The 17,816-nt window shown below is 35.4% G+C and overlaps 1 long non-coding RNA gene across 23 annotated transcripts in view; it reads left to right on the forward strand.

The window, feature by feature from the left end:
- LOC148758807 (uncharacterized) overlaps positions 1 to 17,816 on the forward strand; it is a 210,858-nt gene that overhangs the window by 131,332 nt on the left and 61,710 nt on the right. For 2 of the 23 annotated variants that reach the window (XR_016020283.1, XR_016020286.1), the window contains exon 1: positions 14,120 to 14,216. The exons of the other annotated variants lie outside the window; for them this stretch is intronic. This is a non-coding gene — a long non-coding RNA (uncharacterized LOC148758807). Of the gene's footprint in view, positions 1 to 14,119; positions 14,217 to 17,816 lie in introns of those variants that run through there. 23 annotated transcript variants of the gene reach the window in all.

The raw sequence follows: 17,816 nt of genomic DNA on the forward strand, positions 1-17,816 counted from the left end.
GTTGCATCTCAAAACATCCATTTGCTATAATGGAGATCATTGCAAAGCTCATCATAATTCTACCCAAGATGCCTTATATAGATCATTTATCTTGATTCTTAATCTGTGAGCAGAACAAATATGTCACTTCCCTCATGAATAATCAGCCTATATTTCATCCAGTAGACATTAAATACCATCAGCAGAGACTTAAGAGGTCAGGTATGGTTATGTCATGTTTCAGAATATTTCAAGGAGATGAAATCTCTATCAGCACTGCAACCTTTGTGAATATGAAAAAGAGGGGTTTTATGTCTATGCCTTCATTGTTTGGACAGTCACCATTATTAATATTTATTGAGTGCCTGCTATGTACTAGGTACTTATCATGGGGCTGTCATGGGTTATCTCATTGACATGAGGTAGATATCATTACTGCCATATTAAAGATGAAGAAACTGGAGTTCAGAGGAATTAAGTGATTTGTCCAAAATGACACACTCAATAAAAATAGCAGGTCTGAATTTCAGTTCAAATACATTTCTTTCTCTGTTCTGTGTACCATTTTTAGAAGAAATACTGATTTTACTCCAAATGGATCAGAAAATAGAGACCTCACTGTTCTCCACTCTTAAAAATGTGGACTTTTTCTTTTTCATAATTAGTTCATCTCCTAATCAATCATTGAGTGGGAGGTTTATATCTTTGACTTTCTTAAAACAAACTGGCCAGAAAGATAACTGCAGTGGGTTATTATCTATCTATCTATCTATCTATCTATCTATCTATCTATCTATCATCTATCTATCTTTAATGTATTTAGTTTACTAGCTAATTTTGGAAGACACAAATTTATATTTTTCACAACCATGGCTGCTGTATAATACAATGTTTTCTGTGTAACACTTGGTTGAATGCAAGGAATAAATAATGCAATAATAAAATTTCAAAAATATTTTTAAACTATTTATGCAATGTTGATGAATTTCAAAGATACTTTAGACATGTAGTATCTAAAGCATTGATCTTTTCCCTTGTTAGAACTTTGTGAAAAACACTAATATTACAGCATAAAAAAAGAGTACCCGCAATATAACTGAAATACATACAAAAAAGAACATATTTCATTTGGTATTTTTGAACACACACAAAGTGATCAAAATATTTTAATTTTGAATAAAATATTTTAAGAAAGTTTCACTTCTTTTAAATCCATTTTTGTTATTTCTGCATGAGAAATGTATAAAATAATAGTTATGGAGAAGAGTTTATGGGTTTGATATGGTTTATTTTTACATCAAGTTTTTATTTACTAAATATAAATGCAATATTTAGAATTATGTCCATTTCAAACTAGGGTTCAATAGCTTCTGTGTATTTCTACCAAAGGCACATAACAGTTCATTTAATAATGTCGTGTAATAAATTCTCAACAAAGCAAATGATCATATACGAAAATACCAATTTCTAGTATTAGAAAGGTGAACTTTTGTGTTTTAATCCCCCAGTTGTCCTCAGAATAAAGACTAATTTCTAAATGGAAAATTTTCTTAACTGGAAAATGAATTATATAAACTATGTGCATATATCAGTGGCCAAGTAATTTAAGCTATACATTTATCATATTTAAATCTCTTATTTATTCCAGTGGTAATGGTACCTGTGATTTTAATCTAAAAACATGAGATTAAAAGTTTTAAACTACATATGTATGAATTCACTCATAATTAGTACTTACATATATATATTTATACTTATATATATTTATATTTATATATATAAATATATAAATATATAAATATATATATATATATACTTGATTTCCTATGTTTTCTCCTTACATTAGATTGCTTTCAAATAAATTAATGTTTCCTCTAAATTACAGTGTTACTTCACATTTAACAAAAGTAATTAGCTTTTAGTATTTGGATGAAAAATGTACACTTCAACCTTTACAATATCACAACCAATATTTTAAGGCAGTTGTGCTATTTGCTGTTCATGTGGAGATTCTGTTATTTTTGTATTGGAAATTTGTTTATGGAAGTTATACAGTTTGTGATCAGTGAAGTCTTGGGAATGGATCTGACAGTAAAGGTACAGAATATAGAGAAAGAGAGAAGTGAGGTCAAAATCCAGCATTAGCAGTAGGCATTGAAAAGAATCTGTGCCAGTCTCGCTGTTCCCCTCCACCTCATCTCCTGCAACTCACCTTTGCCCTGACACACTGGTTTCTTGCCATTCCTTAAAAACTCTAAGCACACATCTACATCAAAGTCTGTATGTTACCTCTTCTTTTTGCCTGGAATGCTTTTCCCCAAATTTCAAGGTTTGCTCCTCTATCTCCTTCAGGTCTTTGTTCAATATCACTTTATCAGTAAAGACTTGTTGACCACTTTAACTATAATTTTATATTCTATCCCTGCTGGAAACAACACCTGCTGTTTCCCTTTCAGCTTTAGTCTTTTCTCTTAAGCACTAATAATTATTTAAGTGAGGCTATATTTTGTTTGTTTATTTTCCTTGTTTATTATTTTACTTCTGAACTCCATGAGGGAAAGGATCTTTGTATATTTTGTTGATTGCCATATTCCCTAGCACTTAGAATAATGTCTGGCACATAATAAGTTGTCAATAGATTTTGTTGGATAAATGGAGAGCAAGTAATTTGAAAATATTCACAATATTAATCTATTCATACTTCCTTGCAACACTAATATTTATCATTTTAACATGTCTAAATAATAGATTACTTGTAAAAAGATTGAATCAGTAATCAAAAGCCTCTCAACAAAAAAAGTCCATGAACAGATTGCTTCACTGGTGAATTCTACAAAAGATTCAAAGAAAAATTATTACCAGTCCTCTTCCACAAAATAGAGGAAGAGGAACCTCAACTCTTCCAAACTCATTTTATGAGGCTAGCATTACCCTGATGCCAAAACAAGACATATTACTGGCCAATATTGTTGATGAATATAGCACAAAAATCCTCAACAAAATATCAGTAAATCAATTTCAACAATACATTAAAAGGATGTCCCACCATGGTAAAGTTGGATTTACTCCATGGATACAAGGATGGTTGAACATCCTCAAATCAGTCAATGTGATGCACCACATTAACAACATGAAGGATAAAAATCATATGATCACCCCAATCATAGGTGCAGAAAAAAAAATTGACAAAATCTAACATCCTTTTATGATAAAAACTCTCAACAATGTGGATATAGAAGGAACTTACCTCAACTTGATAAAGGCTAACCCACAGCTAACATCATACTCAAAGACCAGGAATGTGACAAGGATGCCCACTCTTGCCACTTTTATTCAAGATGGTATTGGAAGTCCTAGGCAGAGCAGTTAGGCAAGAAAAAGAAATGAAAGGTATCCAAATTGGAAAGAAAGATGTAAAACTGTCACTATTTGCAGATGACATGATATTATATATAGGAAACTCTACAGACTCCATCAAAAAAAAAAAAAAAAAACTGTTAAAAGTAAAAAAAAAATCAGTTAAGTTCCAGGACACAATATCAATGCACACAAATGTGTTGCATTTCTATGCAGTAATAATAAACTATCAGAAAGAGAAACAATCCAATTTACAATTGGACCAAAAAGAATAAACTGCCTAGGAGTAAATTTAACCAATGAGGTAAAATATTTGTATATTGAAAACTATAAGATGTTAATGAAAGAAATTGAAGAAGACACACAAAAAAATGGAAAGATATTCCATGCTCTGGGATTGGAAGAATCAATATTATTAAAATGTCCATACTACCCAAAGCAATATACAGCTTCAGTGCAATACCTGTCAAAATGCCAATGGCATTTTTCAAAGAAATAGAACAAATAATCCTGTTTCTATGGAACCACAAAACAAAACAAAACAAACAAAACTTGAATAGCCAAAGCAATCTTGAGAAAGAAGAACAAAGCTGAAGGAATCATACTGCCTGATTTCAAACTATTACAAAACTATAATAATCAAAACAGTACAGTATTGTCAAAAAACAAACAAACAAATAAAAAACCCACATCAATCAATAATAGAATAGAGATCCCAGAAATAAACTTATTAGTATGTGGTGAATTAAGTTATGACAAAGGAGCCAACAATATGCACTGGGGAAAGGACAATCTCTTCAATAAATATAACTGGTAAAACTGTACATCCACATGCAAAAGAATGAAACCAAACGACTATCTTACACCATAACAAAGATTAACTCAAAATGCATTAAAGACTGGAATGTAAGACCTGAAACCATGGAATTCCTAGAAGAAACCATAGAATTCCTAAAAGAAAACATAGGCGGTAAAATCCTTGGCATAGGTATTGGCATTGAGTTTTTGAAACCGACACCAAAAGCAAAAGCAAAAAAAGCAACAACAAACAAGTAGAAATGTACCATACTAAAAAGCTTCTGCAGAGCAAAGGAACCCATCAACAAAGTAAAAATGCAACCTACTGAATCAGATAAAATATTTGTAAATCATATATCTGATAGGCTGAAAATTTATGAAGAACTCATACAACTCAATTGCAAAAAACACAAACAATTCAATTGGAAAATGGACAGAACATCTAAGTAGACATCTTTCCAAAGAAGGCATACAGATGGCCAAAAGGTACATGAAAAGATGTGCTACATCATTAATCATCTAGGAAACACAAATCAAAACCACAATAAGTATCACTTCATACCTGTTAGAATGGTTATTATCAAAAACACAAGGAATAACAAGTGTTGGCAGGGGTATGGAGAAAAGGGAATCCTTGTGCACTATTGGTGGGAATGTAGATTGGTGCAGCCACTATGGAAAACAGTATGGAGGTTCCTCAAAAAATTAAAGATAAAATTATCATAATAACCTATAATTCCACTCCTAGGTATTTATCCAAAGAAAACAAAGCAAAAAGTTAATTCAAGAAATATATGCACCATCCCCATATTCATTGCAGTATTATTTATAATACAATTATCCAAGATATGGAAACTACCTAAGTGTCCATCGATGAATAAATGGATAAAGAAGATGTATCATATATTGTAGGGAGCCGGAGCATTAAGGGTTAAGAAAATGTAACTTCAAGCAGAGTTTGGGAGGATCGCTAAGGGGAACTCCGATAAGCATAAAGAACAAACAGACACCTGCTACCCTGGGAATGGGAAAATATCTGAAGGTCTAAGAACAGTCAGGGCCAAACTTTGAGAAAACATAACTAATCTGTACTTGCTGCCTCAGCCGCTTTATGTAACCTTCTTGTTTTTGTGTGTATAAAAGAAAGCTGAAAAATAAAGTAGGCGCAGCAGTCTAATTAGAACTGCTCGCCCTCCCGATCCCATCTTTGTCTCTTGTCTATTTTTTTCTCAATCCTCACTCCCCACTTCAGGAACCGTTCGTCTCGTCGGCAGGCTCCGACAATATATATATATATATATATATATATATATATATATATATATATATATATATATATCATTCGCAATAACATAAATGCACCGTGAGGCCATTATGCTTAATAAAATACATCAGACAGAGAAAGAAATACTGCATGATCTCTCTTATATGTGAAATATATATATAAAAAAAAAAGAAAGCTTATAGACACAGAGAACGGGTTGGTGGTTGCCAGAGGTGAAGGGGGTAGGATAAATAAAATTAAAACAAAATTTTAAATAAATATGTAATGTATCTTTTCCTCTTTGTATCCCCAGAATGGTACTCAATAAACATTTTTTTTAATTTCATGTTGTCTCAATTTTCTGGGTAAATAGAAGGCAAAGCTTTCGCTGTCAGTCCCAGAAGAGGTTGAAAAGGAGAAAAGTAAACTTAAAATTTCCATACTTTAAAGCCCAAAGCTCAGACTACCATAGTTTCAAGGCATCTTGTCTAATTCCCCCGGCTCATTTCCTATTATTTTGTAGTTGAAAAACATATTTCATTCTGTCAACTGGAAGCTTTTAAAGTAAATACCAAATCTACTTTTCCTGATACAAACATATCAAAACCTTTAGACCTCCCACACATTTCTTATATATAGTTAGAGGATTGACTCCATTTCTTATATATCATTACAAAGTTGACTCTAATTGAAGTGAAGTTGTAGAAGGAGCGAGGAAATTGGTAAAGGAAATTGGAGCGCTCATTCCAAATAGAACTGAATGCTAACGGCTCAGTGGAATAAGACAGCATTAGGACTCAAAATAGGAAAAGGAATCCAGAGGAGAGTACACAGAGGATATACGGTAATCAATGCAATAGGTTGTTGGATGATGTCTTCAGGTTCGAAGGTAGCTGTTTAGAATTGGAATGAATACAAAGCTCATCAATTCCAAGACTTCAGTTAACTCATTTAGTCAATAAATCTTGAGCATCTCCTATGTGTCACACACTAGGTTACTACCTGTAAATAAAATGATAATCCAAATAGACCTGACCTCATAGAAATCATATTTTAATTGGGAAGACAGGTGACATTGCAACAGTAACAATGCTGTATGTCGGAAGTACATGGCATTGTCAGAACACATTATAGGGTTATTTAGGATCTGAGAAGTCTTCCTAGAGCAAGAAATAATTCAGGAGGGAATGAGAGGGTGTTGAGAATTGTGTATGCTTTTGTCAGGCCCTTGTTCTTTATGGAAGCTGGATTTTTCTGAGAAAGAGCAGAGGTAAACCTAGAGGGGAGCTCACAGCTCATCTGATCTTTCTAATCACAGTTAGCCCAAGATCATACTCACTTTAAGTAAATCCTTTCCCATATTTTTGTCTGGTATATGCAGATAAAGTTGAGAACGATTGTTTGAATACATGTAATGGTCTACATGAATTATAAATTGTCCCGGTGAGTTCTCTCATCAGATACACAAATGTTCAGATCCCAGATTCACCACTGAAGGGCTGGGTAGCTTAGGACGAGTAACTTAATCAGCTAAACAGGTTTTCTCTTCAGTACTTTGCCTAATACCAACTCAAAAATTGTTGTGGTAATTAAATAAGACATAGTATGTGAAGCTCTTTGCAGTCTTTTGAAATATTAAGTGCTAGAAATGTATTAGATATATGTCTTTATGGTTATTATAGCTATTATTGATCCTGTGAGGAGAGAGGAGAAGAATTCAAAGAGACCAATGGTTAATTTCTTGTTTAACGTCCCTTCCTATTTAAAATTTTTCAATTCTAAAAATCGGGTCATAGAAGTAGTGGAGAATTTCCAGAAAAATGGCGGCATGAGGTGAGCCTCTGTAAAGCTCCCCTGGAATTTACAATGAATCGAACAACAAAAACTCCACAAAGGACTCCCTGCACAGCAGACAGGCAAGACGAAGAGGCCCGCTACCGAAATCACCTACAGGTGGGAGATTCGCACGAGTGGGGGGAGGAGGAAAGGGAGAAGTGCGCGGAGACGGAGCCGCGCGGGCGCAGGACGCAGACCTCGCTCAGTGCTCCGAGCTCGCTGCTTCCCGGAACTACCGCAGCTGCGGGAGAGGGAAGAACTGGGACTGCTTAGGGCTCCGCTTATGGCCCACAGGGCTCAGGGGGCAGCATATAACACGGCTGAACCCAATGCTCACGGCAGAGACCTCGGAGAAAAGACTGAGGGAAAAAGGCTGAAAACGGTGGTTTAAGCCCGCACTGCCGAGCAGAGAACGGAGCCTTAGGCACTGAGACTAGCCGCCCCCTCCCTCCCCTCCCAGAGCTCGCCCCGCCCCCACCTGCCCGGTGCTAGAAGCGAAACAGTAGCAGTGTCAGAGCAAAAGAACAGAATATTTGCTGTTCTGAGAACTTCGGGCCACAGACAAAAATTCACAGCCCTACTAGTTCCGGCAAAGGGGAGGGAGCTGCGGAAGCAGGACCGGCTGTGGTGGTGGTCGCCACCATTGCTCTGGGCCACTTTTCACATCTCACCCCGCCCCTGTCCCCACCTATCTGGGCGGATCCCTGCAAGAGTAAACAGAACTGCTAAAACATAAGGGCTCTGACTCTGGAGCTGGAAGAGCTTTGGAACATCAAAAGCTTTCTGCATACCCACCGGGACACTGCGCCCTGTGACCTACATGAACTATTAACAGAGGAGAAGCCCGTCTTCCAGGGAATCCCCCCATTGTGTGAGAAGCTGGAATAGTGCAGAGAAACCATAGCACTACCGTGTGGGAGAAGAAAAATAAGCTGCAGTTGGAGAAAAAATAAAACATTCTACAAACAAGTACTGGAAAACAAAAACACCGCTTCCTATCAACCTGTTACAGAAGCCACTCCTGTAGATGTCTAGGAAGAGAAATAGTAAACCAGTAATCACCAAGAATAACCAAGGCAACAAGACAGCTCAGAAAGAAAGTGAAAAATCTCCAGAAAAGGCACTTAAAGATACAGAAATATGTGACTTAAATGACAGAGAATTCAAGATTGCAGTTCTGAAAAAACTCAACGAGATACAAGAAAACACAGATAGACAGTTAAATGAACTCAGAAACACAATCAAAGAACAGCATGATCATTTTACGAAAGAGATTGAAATTTTAAAAAAGAACCAAATAGAATTTCTGGAGATCAAGAACTCAATAGAAGAAATCAAGAATGAAATAACCAGCTTAGGTAGTAGACTTGACCAGATGGAGGAAAGAATCAGTGACATCGAAGATAGAAACCTGGAAATTGCACAGATGGAAGAAGAAAGAGACTTGAGACTTAAAAGAAATGAAAGAACTCTACAAGAACTTTCTGACTCCATCAGAAAGAGCAATATAAGAATAATGGGCATACCAGAAGGAGAAGAAAGAGAGAAGAGAACAGAGAATATATTCAAACAAATTGTCGATGAGAAGTTCCCAAACTTGTGGACAGAACTGGATCCTTGAATCCAAGAAGCAAGTAGAACACCTAATTACCTCAATCTTAACAGGCCTTCTTCAAGGCACACTGTATTGAAGCTGTCTAAAATCAACGGCAAAGAAAGAATCCTCAAGGCAGCCAGGGAAAAGAAGACGGCAACCTACAAAGGAAAGCCCATTAGATTATCATCAGATTTTTCAGCAGAAACTCTACAAGCCAGGAGGGAGTGGAACCAAATATTCAAACTATTGAAAGAGAGAAATTGTGAGCCAAGATTAATATATCCAGCAAAGATATCCTTTAGATATGAAGGAGGAATAAAGACCTTTCCAGACATACAGAAGCTAAAGGAATTTTCTAATTCACGACCTGCACTACAAGAAATACTAAAGGAGGCTATTCGACCACCATCAACAGAGAAAATTTGTGGCAACCAAAACTCAAAAAGGGGGAGAGTAAAGGCCTGAACCGGAATATGGGAATGGAGAAAGTAAGTGTGCTGAACAAAATGGAATACTCTAAATATCAAACTTTCTTTTACATAAACTTAAGGGTAACCACTCAAAAAAAATCCAGAACTGAAATATATACTGTAATAAAAGAAGAAACAGAGGGAAACATCATACAATACCACCACACAGAAATAATAGACAACAACAAAAAGGCAAAGAAACAATGGAGACACAGCCTTACCAGAAAACTAAAGATACAATGACAGGAAATCCTCACATATCAATAATCACCCTAAATGTAAATGGACTGAACTCACCAATAAAAAGGCACAGAGTAGCAGATTGGATCAAAAAACTAAACCCAACCATATGCTGTCTCAAAGAGACACATCTCAGCTACAAGGACAAGCATAGACTCAAAGTGAAAGGGTGGAAATTGACACTCCAAGCAAATGGTACCCAGAGAAAATCAGGTGTAGCCATAATGATATCAGATGAAACAGACTTCAAGGTGAAAAAGATAACAAGAGACAAAGATGGACATTTCATATAGGTGAAGGGGTTGTACAACAAGAAGACATAACAGTCATCAATATTTATGCCCCCAATCAGGGAGCACCGAAATATACCAAGCAACTACTAACAGAACTAAAGGGAAAAATTGACCAAAACCAATTATACTAGGGGACTTAAATACATCATTGACAGCTATGGATAGATCATCCAAACAGAAAATAAATAACGAAATAGCAGCCCTAAATGACGCATTCGATGAAATCAACATAATTGACATTTATAGAGCACTTCATCCTAAAACATCAGACTATACATTCTTTTCCAGTGTACATGTAACGTTCTCAAGGATAGACCATATATTGGGAGATAAAATCAGTTTCAACAAATTTAAGAAGATTGAAATCATACCAATCTGATGTGATACCAATACATATTCTCTGATCACAAGGCTTTGAAATTGGATATCAACTGCAAAAAGAAAGCAGGGGAAAAACACAAATACATGGAAATTAAACAACATACTTTTAAAGAACGACTGGGTCAAAGAAAAAGTTAGAGGAGAGATCAAAAGATACATAGAAACAAATGACAATGAAAATACGTCCTACCAAAATTTTTGGGATGCAGCGAAAGCAGTTTTAAGAGGGAAATTTATCTCATTACAGGCCTATCTCAAGAAACAAGAAATATCCCAAATAAATAACCTCATGTTACACCTTAAAGAACTAGAAAAAGAAGAACAAGTAAAACCCAAGGTCAGCAGAAGAAAGGAAATAACAAAAATTAGAGCAGAACTAAATGCAATAGAGAACAAAAAACAATAGAAAAAATTAATGTGACAAAGAGCTGATTCTTTGAAAAGATTAACAAAATTGACAAACCCTTGGCTAGACTTACTAAGTTAAAAAGAGAGAAGATACTAATTAACAAAATCAGAAACGAAAAAGGGGAAGTTATCACGGACACCACAGAAATACAAAGGATCATCCAAGAATACTATGAAGGACTATATGCCACCAAATTGAACAACCTAGAAGAAATGGACAAGTTCTTAGAAACATATAGCCTTCCAAGGTTGAACCATGAAGAACTGGAAAATCTAAACAGATTGATCACCAGTAACGAAATTGAATCAGTCATCCAAAACCTTCCCAAAAGCAAAAGTCCGGGACCAGATGGCTTCACTAGTGAATTCTACCAAACCTTCAAAGAGGATCTAATACCAATCCTGCTCAAACTGTTCCAAAAAATTGAAGAAGTGACAGTACTCCCTGACTCATTTTATGACACCAACATTACCCTGATACCAAAACCTGGTAAGGACAGCACAGAAAAAGAAAACTACAGACCAATATCTCTGATGAATACCGATGCAAAAATCCTAAACAAAATTCTAGCAAATCGAATACAACAATGCATTAAAAAGATTATTCATCACGACCAAGTGTGGTTCATCCCCGGGGCACAAGGATGGTTCAACATACGAAAATCCATCAATGTGATACATCACATAAACAAAATAAAGGACACAAATCATATGATTATATCAATTGATGCAGGAAAAGCATTTGACAAGATACAACATCCATTTATGATTAAAACACTTAATAAAATAGGTATAGAAGGAAAATACCTTAACATAATAAAGGCCATATATGACAAGCCCTCTGCTAATCTCATAATTAATGGTGAAAAACTGAAGCCATTTGCTCTACGTTCAGGAACACGACAGGGCTGTCCCCTATCACCTCTGCTTTTCAACATCGTGTTGGAAGTCCTTGCCAGAGCTATCAGGCAAGAGAAAGAAATAAAAGGCATCCAAAGTGGGAATGAAGAAGTTAAATTATCACTCTTTGCAGATGACATGATGCTATATATAGAAAACCCTAAAGACTCCACCAAAAAGCTATTGGAAACAATCAACGAATACCGTAAAGTTGCTGGCTACAAAATCAACGTACAAAAGTCCATTGCCTTCCTATATACTAACAATGAAATTTCAGAAAAAGAAATACAAAAAATAATTCCTTCTGCAATTGCAGCAAAAAGAATAAAATACCTAGGAATAAACTTAACCAAGGACGTGCAAGATCTATATGCTGAAAACTATAAGACATTTTTGAAAGAAATTGAAGAAGATACAAAGAAATGGAAAGAAATTCCGTGCTCATGGATTGGAAGAATCAACATAGTTAAAATGGCATATTACTCAAAGCAATATACAGATTTAAGGCAATCCCCATCAAAATCCCAATGGCATTTTTTAAAGAAACAGAACAAAAAATCATCAGATTTGTTTGGAACCACAAAAGACCCCGAATAGTCAAAGCAATCTTAAGAAAAAAGAACATTAATGGAGGTATCACACTTCCTGACTTTGGCTTGTACTACAGGGCTACAATAATCAAAACAGCATGGTATTGGCAGAAAAGCAGACACATAGACCAATGGAATAGAATTGAGAACCCAGAAATAAAACCACATCAATATGGACAGATAATTTTTGACAAAGAAGCTAAAAACATACAATGGAGCAAAGACAGCCTCTTCAATAAATGGTGCTGGGAGAATTGGATAGCCACGTGCAAAAGAATGAAACTGGACTGCTATTTGTCACCATGTACCAAAGTTAATTCAAAATGGATCAAAGACTTAAGCATAAGACCTGACACAATAAACTGCATACAAGAAAACATAGGTATTAAACTTATGGACCTTGGGTTCAAAGAGCATTTTATGAATTTGACTCCAAAGGCAATGGAAGTAAAAGCTAAAATAAACGAATGGGACTATATGAAACTTAAAAGCTTCTGCACAGCAAAAGAAACCATCGACAAAATAAAGAGGCAACCAACTGAATGGGAGAAGATTTTTGCAAACAGTGCCTCCTATAAGGGCCTAATATCCAGAATACACAAGGAACTCATGCAACTCAACAACAAAAAAACAAACAACCCCATTGAAAAATGGGCAGAGGACTTGAAGAGACATTTCTCCAAAGAGGACATTCAAATGGCAAATAGACATATGAAAAAATGCTCAACATCACTAATCATCAGAGAAATGCAAAGAAAAACCACAATGAGATGTCACCTCACCCCAGTCAGAATGGCTATCATCAACAAGACAAATAGTAACAAGTGTTGGAGAGGCTGTGGAGAAAAAGGAACCCTCAATGCACTGTTGGTGGGAATGCAGACTGGTGCAGCCATTATGGAAGGCAGTGTGGAGGTTCCTCAAAAAATTACAAATAGAATTGCCACATGACCCAGCAATCCCTCTCCTGGGTATCTACCCAAAAAATTTGAAAACATTTATACATAAAGACACGTGTGCTCCAATGTTCATTGCAGCTTTGTTTACGGTGGCCAAGACATGGAAACAACCAAAATGTCCTTCGATAGATGAATGGATAAAGAAGTTGTGGTATATATACACAATGGAATACTATTCGGCAGTAAGAAAAGATGATATAGGAACATTTGTGACAACATGGATGGATCTTGAGAGTGTAATGCTGAGCGAAATAAGTCATACAGAAAAAGCAGAGAACCATGTGATTTCACTGATATGTGGTATATAAACCAAAAACAACAAAAGAACAAGACAAACAAATGAGAAACAGAAACTCATAGACACAGACAATAGTTTAGTGGTTACCAGAGGGTAAGGGGGGTGGGGGTGGGGGGGGTGAGATGAAGGTAAGGGGGATCAAATATATCTTGATGGAAGGACAACTGACTCTGGGTGATGAACACACAATGGGATTTATAGATGATGTAATATAGAATTGTATACCTGAAATTTATGTAATTTTACTAACAATTGTCACCCCAATAAATTTAATTTAAAAAAAATTGGGAGAAAAAAAAAAAAGAAGTGGTGGAGAAAGAGAGAATTTTCAAATCAATATGGAAGTAACATTGAATAAATGTAGAGTCTGTCACTGCAGACGTTATTAAAACAATAGCAAAAAGAGAATTAAGCAAATCATGCTTCTTTATAATTCACACATTTGTTTGGTCCTCCAAAACATCAGAGTTAATTTATGTATTCCTTTCAATATCCACCAAATCGTCAAAAATATATTTTTGAATTGCTAATTGATGTTAACCAGAATCATCCTCTTTTTGTGTTGCCTTTTAATCTCTGCCAAGTTGTTATGGTGGTGGTGGTGGTTCGGGGGTGGGGGGAGGGGAAAGACATTTAGCGGTTTAAACTGCAGATCCTGAATGTAGCATCTAATGAAATGAAATACTTAGGAGTTATGTTCACAAGTAATTTATCCTAATACGCAAATTCTCTTATATATGTTTTATTTTAAGAAAAAAGCCCAAGCACATGGATATAAAGGAAATAGAAATGCAAAAACACAAGGGAGACAGCAATTATGGAGGGAAATATTCATTCTACACACATGTACGTATCCATTAATTTATCCAATAAATATTTATTGAGTACCTACTATGTGGTTGATGCTCTGCCAGGTGCTGATGATACTGTAACAAAAAAGAAAGATACCACCAATTGGGGGATTTGTTTAAGGCAAAATGTAGTCATGTCTGTCCCCTTCTTAAATCCTTCATTGTCTTCACTGCCTCTAAGATAAAATACAAACTCCTTACCAGGACTAAGACAAGATCCTTGCAGATGTGGCCCCTGTGTCTTTCTCAAGATACAGTGTTGATTTGCGCCTCCTTCTCCCTCATGCTAACCCCCTGGCCGTCCTAGAGGAGTAGTTGCCAAGGCCGTGCCTTTTCTTGCCTCTGACCCCTGCCTGTAAGTCTCCTTCACTCCATTTACCCTGGGAATTAATTGTTCCTCTTTTTCATGGTGTTATCATTTGATGAATGAAAATAATAATAATGATAATGAATGAATCATGCCTTATCACTTGTTGAATGGCTTTTCTGCTAGCTTGTAATTTCCATGAGGCCTTTTTCATTTCCACCTGTTTGATTTTTAATGTTTTACAAAATAGACGATATGTCTATATGTAGCTGTTAGAATTTTTTTGCTTTTGTTTTGTGGTTATTATACTGTTACTTTGCATAGCCAGGAATAAAGGAAGTGAAAGAATGTGTAATAGGTGAGTGAGGAGAGATAGATGCAGTTAGTTTCTGTGGGAAGATAGGATTTCTTCTAGAAGGGCTAGACAAAAGAAAATCATTAAAAAAAAAACACACTATTTGCAAATAGGTCCTATTTTCCACCATAATAATAAGGTTGATCATTTGTTGGTAAACTTCATCCTTAGTGCTGGAAATAACAGATGCCCCCCAAGGGAAGACCCAGGGATAACAGGACTAGCAGATAACAGGACAGTAAAATGATGTGGAAGAAAGCTGGGGAGCCTTGAGCTAGTTGGTGAAGTCTCCCATTTCTCCATCCCAGCAATGTGAGTTTAATGCCCTGAATGATTCTGAGGTTGTGGCTGCTGGTAAAAATGGATACATGTACCTGTTTGTTGCACTCATTAATCTACACACTAGGTTTACAGCTTAGTAAGTAGCACTTTTATGGTGCTTTATGGAATTTACCATAAAGATTTGATCATCATATAAATGGATATAAAATAAAGGAGCTACCAATTTGTAATTTGAGGATGGGAGTTGGGCTGAAAATTAATCTTTACTTGACAGATATTTCTGGAAATGCAATGTAAATGCACAATATAACAAGGTTTTAGCATAAATGCTTAAGAGAACAAATTTTAAGAGCACCCACTAAAGTACAAAAATTAGTTAGATGGCTGTAAATATTTCATATTTATATTTTGATCAAGTTCCTTTTTCCCTTCTACAATATTGTTTTGTATTTCTTACTTTTCTTCCATGGAGAAAATAATTTAAAAAGCTTTAATTGAAACTCACTCTCATCTGGTCCCATTATCATACAAATCTTCAGCTTAGTCAAGAATCAGGGAAAGGCTAAAAGGAAGGACTACATGGCCTAAACCAAATGCAACTGGAAATTATGAATGTGGGAGCTTTAATCTTATGAGGGTCCCAACAAACTGTGGTGTATTTGTAATTTTTTAAAGTATCTCAGGTAATTTTTATATCCTACCAAGGAAACAGCAGAAATATTAAACAGTGTTGATTTTTTAAATTACATCCTCCATTTGTTTTCCCACTTATACGAGTCTCAATTGTTTGATTATATGAATGCATTGTACGAAGCAGCGTTATCATTTATATTACTGCCAGTATCTCTATTTGTAATATTGGGATGTCTAAAAATTGTCCTTTACAAGCTGGTTAGTCTCATTGACTTCTGAACCAGTCTGCTCTGCTATTATGGTGGTGTCTCCTGCCACAGGAACATAAACACCAATGGCTAGATTGTGAAGCACTATAGAAATGTAGGAGTTATTATGTCACAGGCAGGCTCACAAGAATTTGCTTGGAAGAATAGTTTGATGATGATGGTGAAGGTGTATTGGGTTTCCTAGAAACCAAACATCATCCTAATTTTTTTATATTGTGCTCATTTCCATTTAATTAATCATCTTATTAAACTGCTAACATAGTCTATTTAGGGTAAAATACTCCTCTATCCACCAAAAACAACAACAAATTAACCCTGGAAATTTTCATCTCTGATTTGTTTTGTCTTCTTTTACCTTTGACCATTATTAAATTAACCTGGTATTTTTCCTGCTGCTTTTTTATTATTTTTTTCAAATATTTATTAATATCTAAGGTCTTGATGTTCAAAGGTCAAAATGTTGTATAGAATTTTATTAATATTTAGATATCATTTAATAAGTCAATGCACCATAAACATATTATATGCTGATTGTATGTGTCAGTTCCTAGGGTAATTATGTCTGCTATAACCACCAGCGTAATTGAGTTCCAAATTCCCATTAATTGTCATAGTTTTAATTAACACCTGCATAATTGTAGTAGTATGTTTAGTAACCTAGATTGCTATATTTTCTAAAATATAAGATGAAATAATAATGATTTGAAAATTAAATAAGCTGCTTGTTTTTATACTGAATCCATTTATCCACTTTTACTCATATTTAACATAATTAAACAACATGAGAATGAAATAGATGTAATAAAATAGTAATATTAATAGCTTTCTGAAATAATGAAATGAAAAGCATAGAGCCAACACCATAGTCTTCTTTCTCTAGCCAAGTCATATATGTTTTTAATGTTGGAAAATAATTTAACGGTATAAAAGTCACACATGCATTTGTCAGTTACATTATTTCTAAACTTTTAATCTGGGTTTCACTCGTGTTAGAAAATAAATGAGTGATTGTTTTTCCTTTTTACTGTTTCCATTGCTGTCACTATAAGTAGACATCCCTTCTGAAACATACACAAGCTTTTATAAAGATATTTACAGTAAAATATTCTAAGATTATTCATGTTCAAATGTAGTGATCTTTTCTTTGAATTATTTTACTCAATCATTTACTCATGCAACAAACCTTAACTGAGTGCCTGTTCATCCTCAAGGGATTACTTTGTCAACTGTATGATTTAGGCTATGGGCTAAGCTTCCATAATAAGGAGAGCCACAATTTAATGGCCCAAACAAGAGAAAGTTTTATCTCCTCACACATTATAAACTAGGGCAAGTAGGTGGGCTCTGCTCCATTACATGCAGGAATCTAGGCTAGTTTGTTGCCACTTGTCTTAGTTGGTTCAGGCTGCTATAACATAATACCATAGGCTGGGTGGCTTATAAACAACAGAAATTTCTTTCCTACAGTTTGGAAGGCTGGGAGTCCCAGATCAGGGTGCCAGCATGGTGGGGTTCTGATGAGAGCCCTTTTCTGCGTTGCAGACTGCTGTCTTCTGTATTGTCACATGGTAGAAAGAGAGCAGGAGAGCTTTTTTAAGGACACTAATCCTATGCATGAGGGCATCACCTTCATGATCTAATTACTTCTCAAAGACCCCACCCCACAAATGGATTTTAGAGGGGAACCACTAGAAGTCTTCTATGGCCCAACCTCTACTCATCTAAATATGAGTGGTATACTCTTCATTA

This window comes from Rhinolophus sinicus, chromosome 2 (genome assembly GCF_057876585.1).
Source record: "Rhinolophus sinicus isolate RSI-liver-muscle chromosome 2, RSI-T2T, whole genome shotgun sequence".
Lineage (NCBI taxonomy): Eukaryota > Metazoa > Chordata > Mammalia > Chiroptera > Rhinolophidae > Rhinolophus > Rhinolophus sinicus.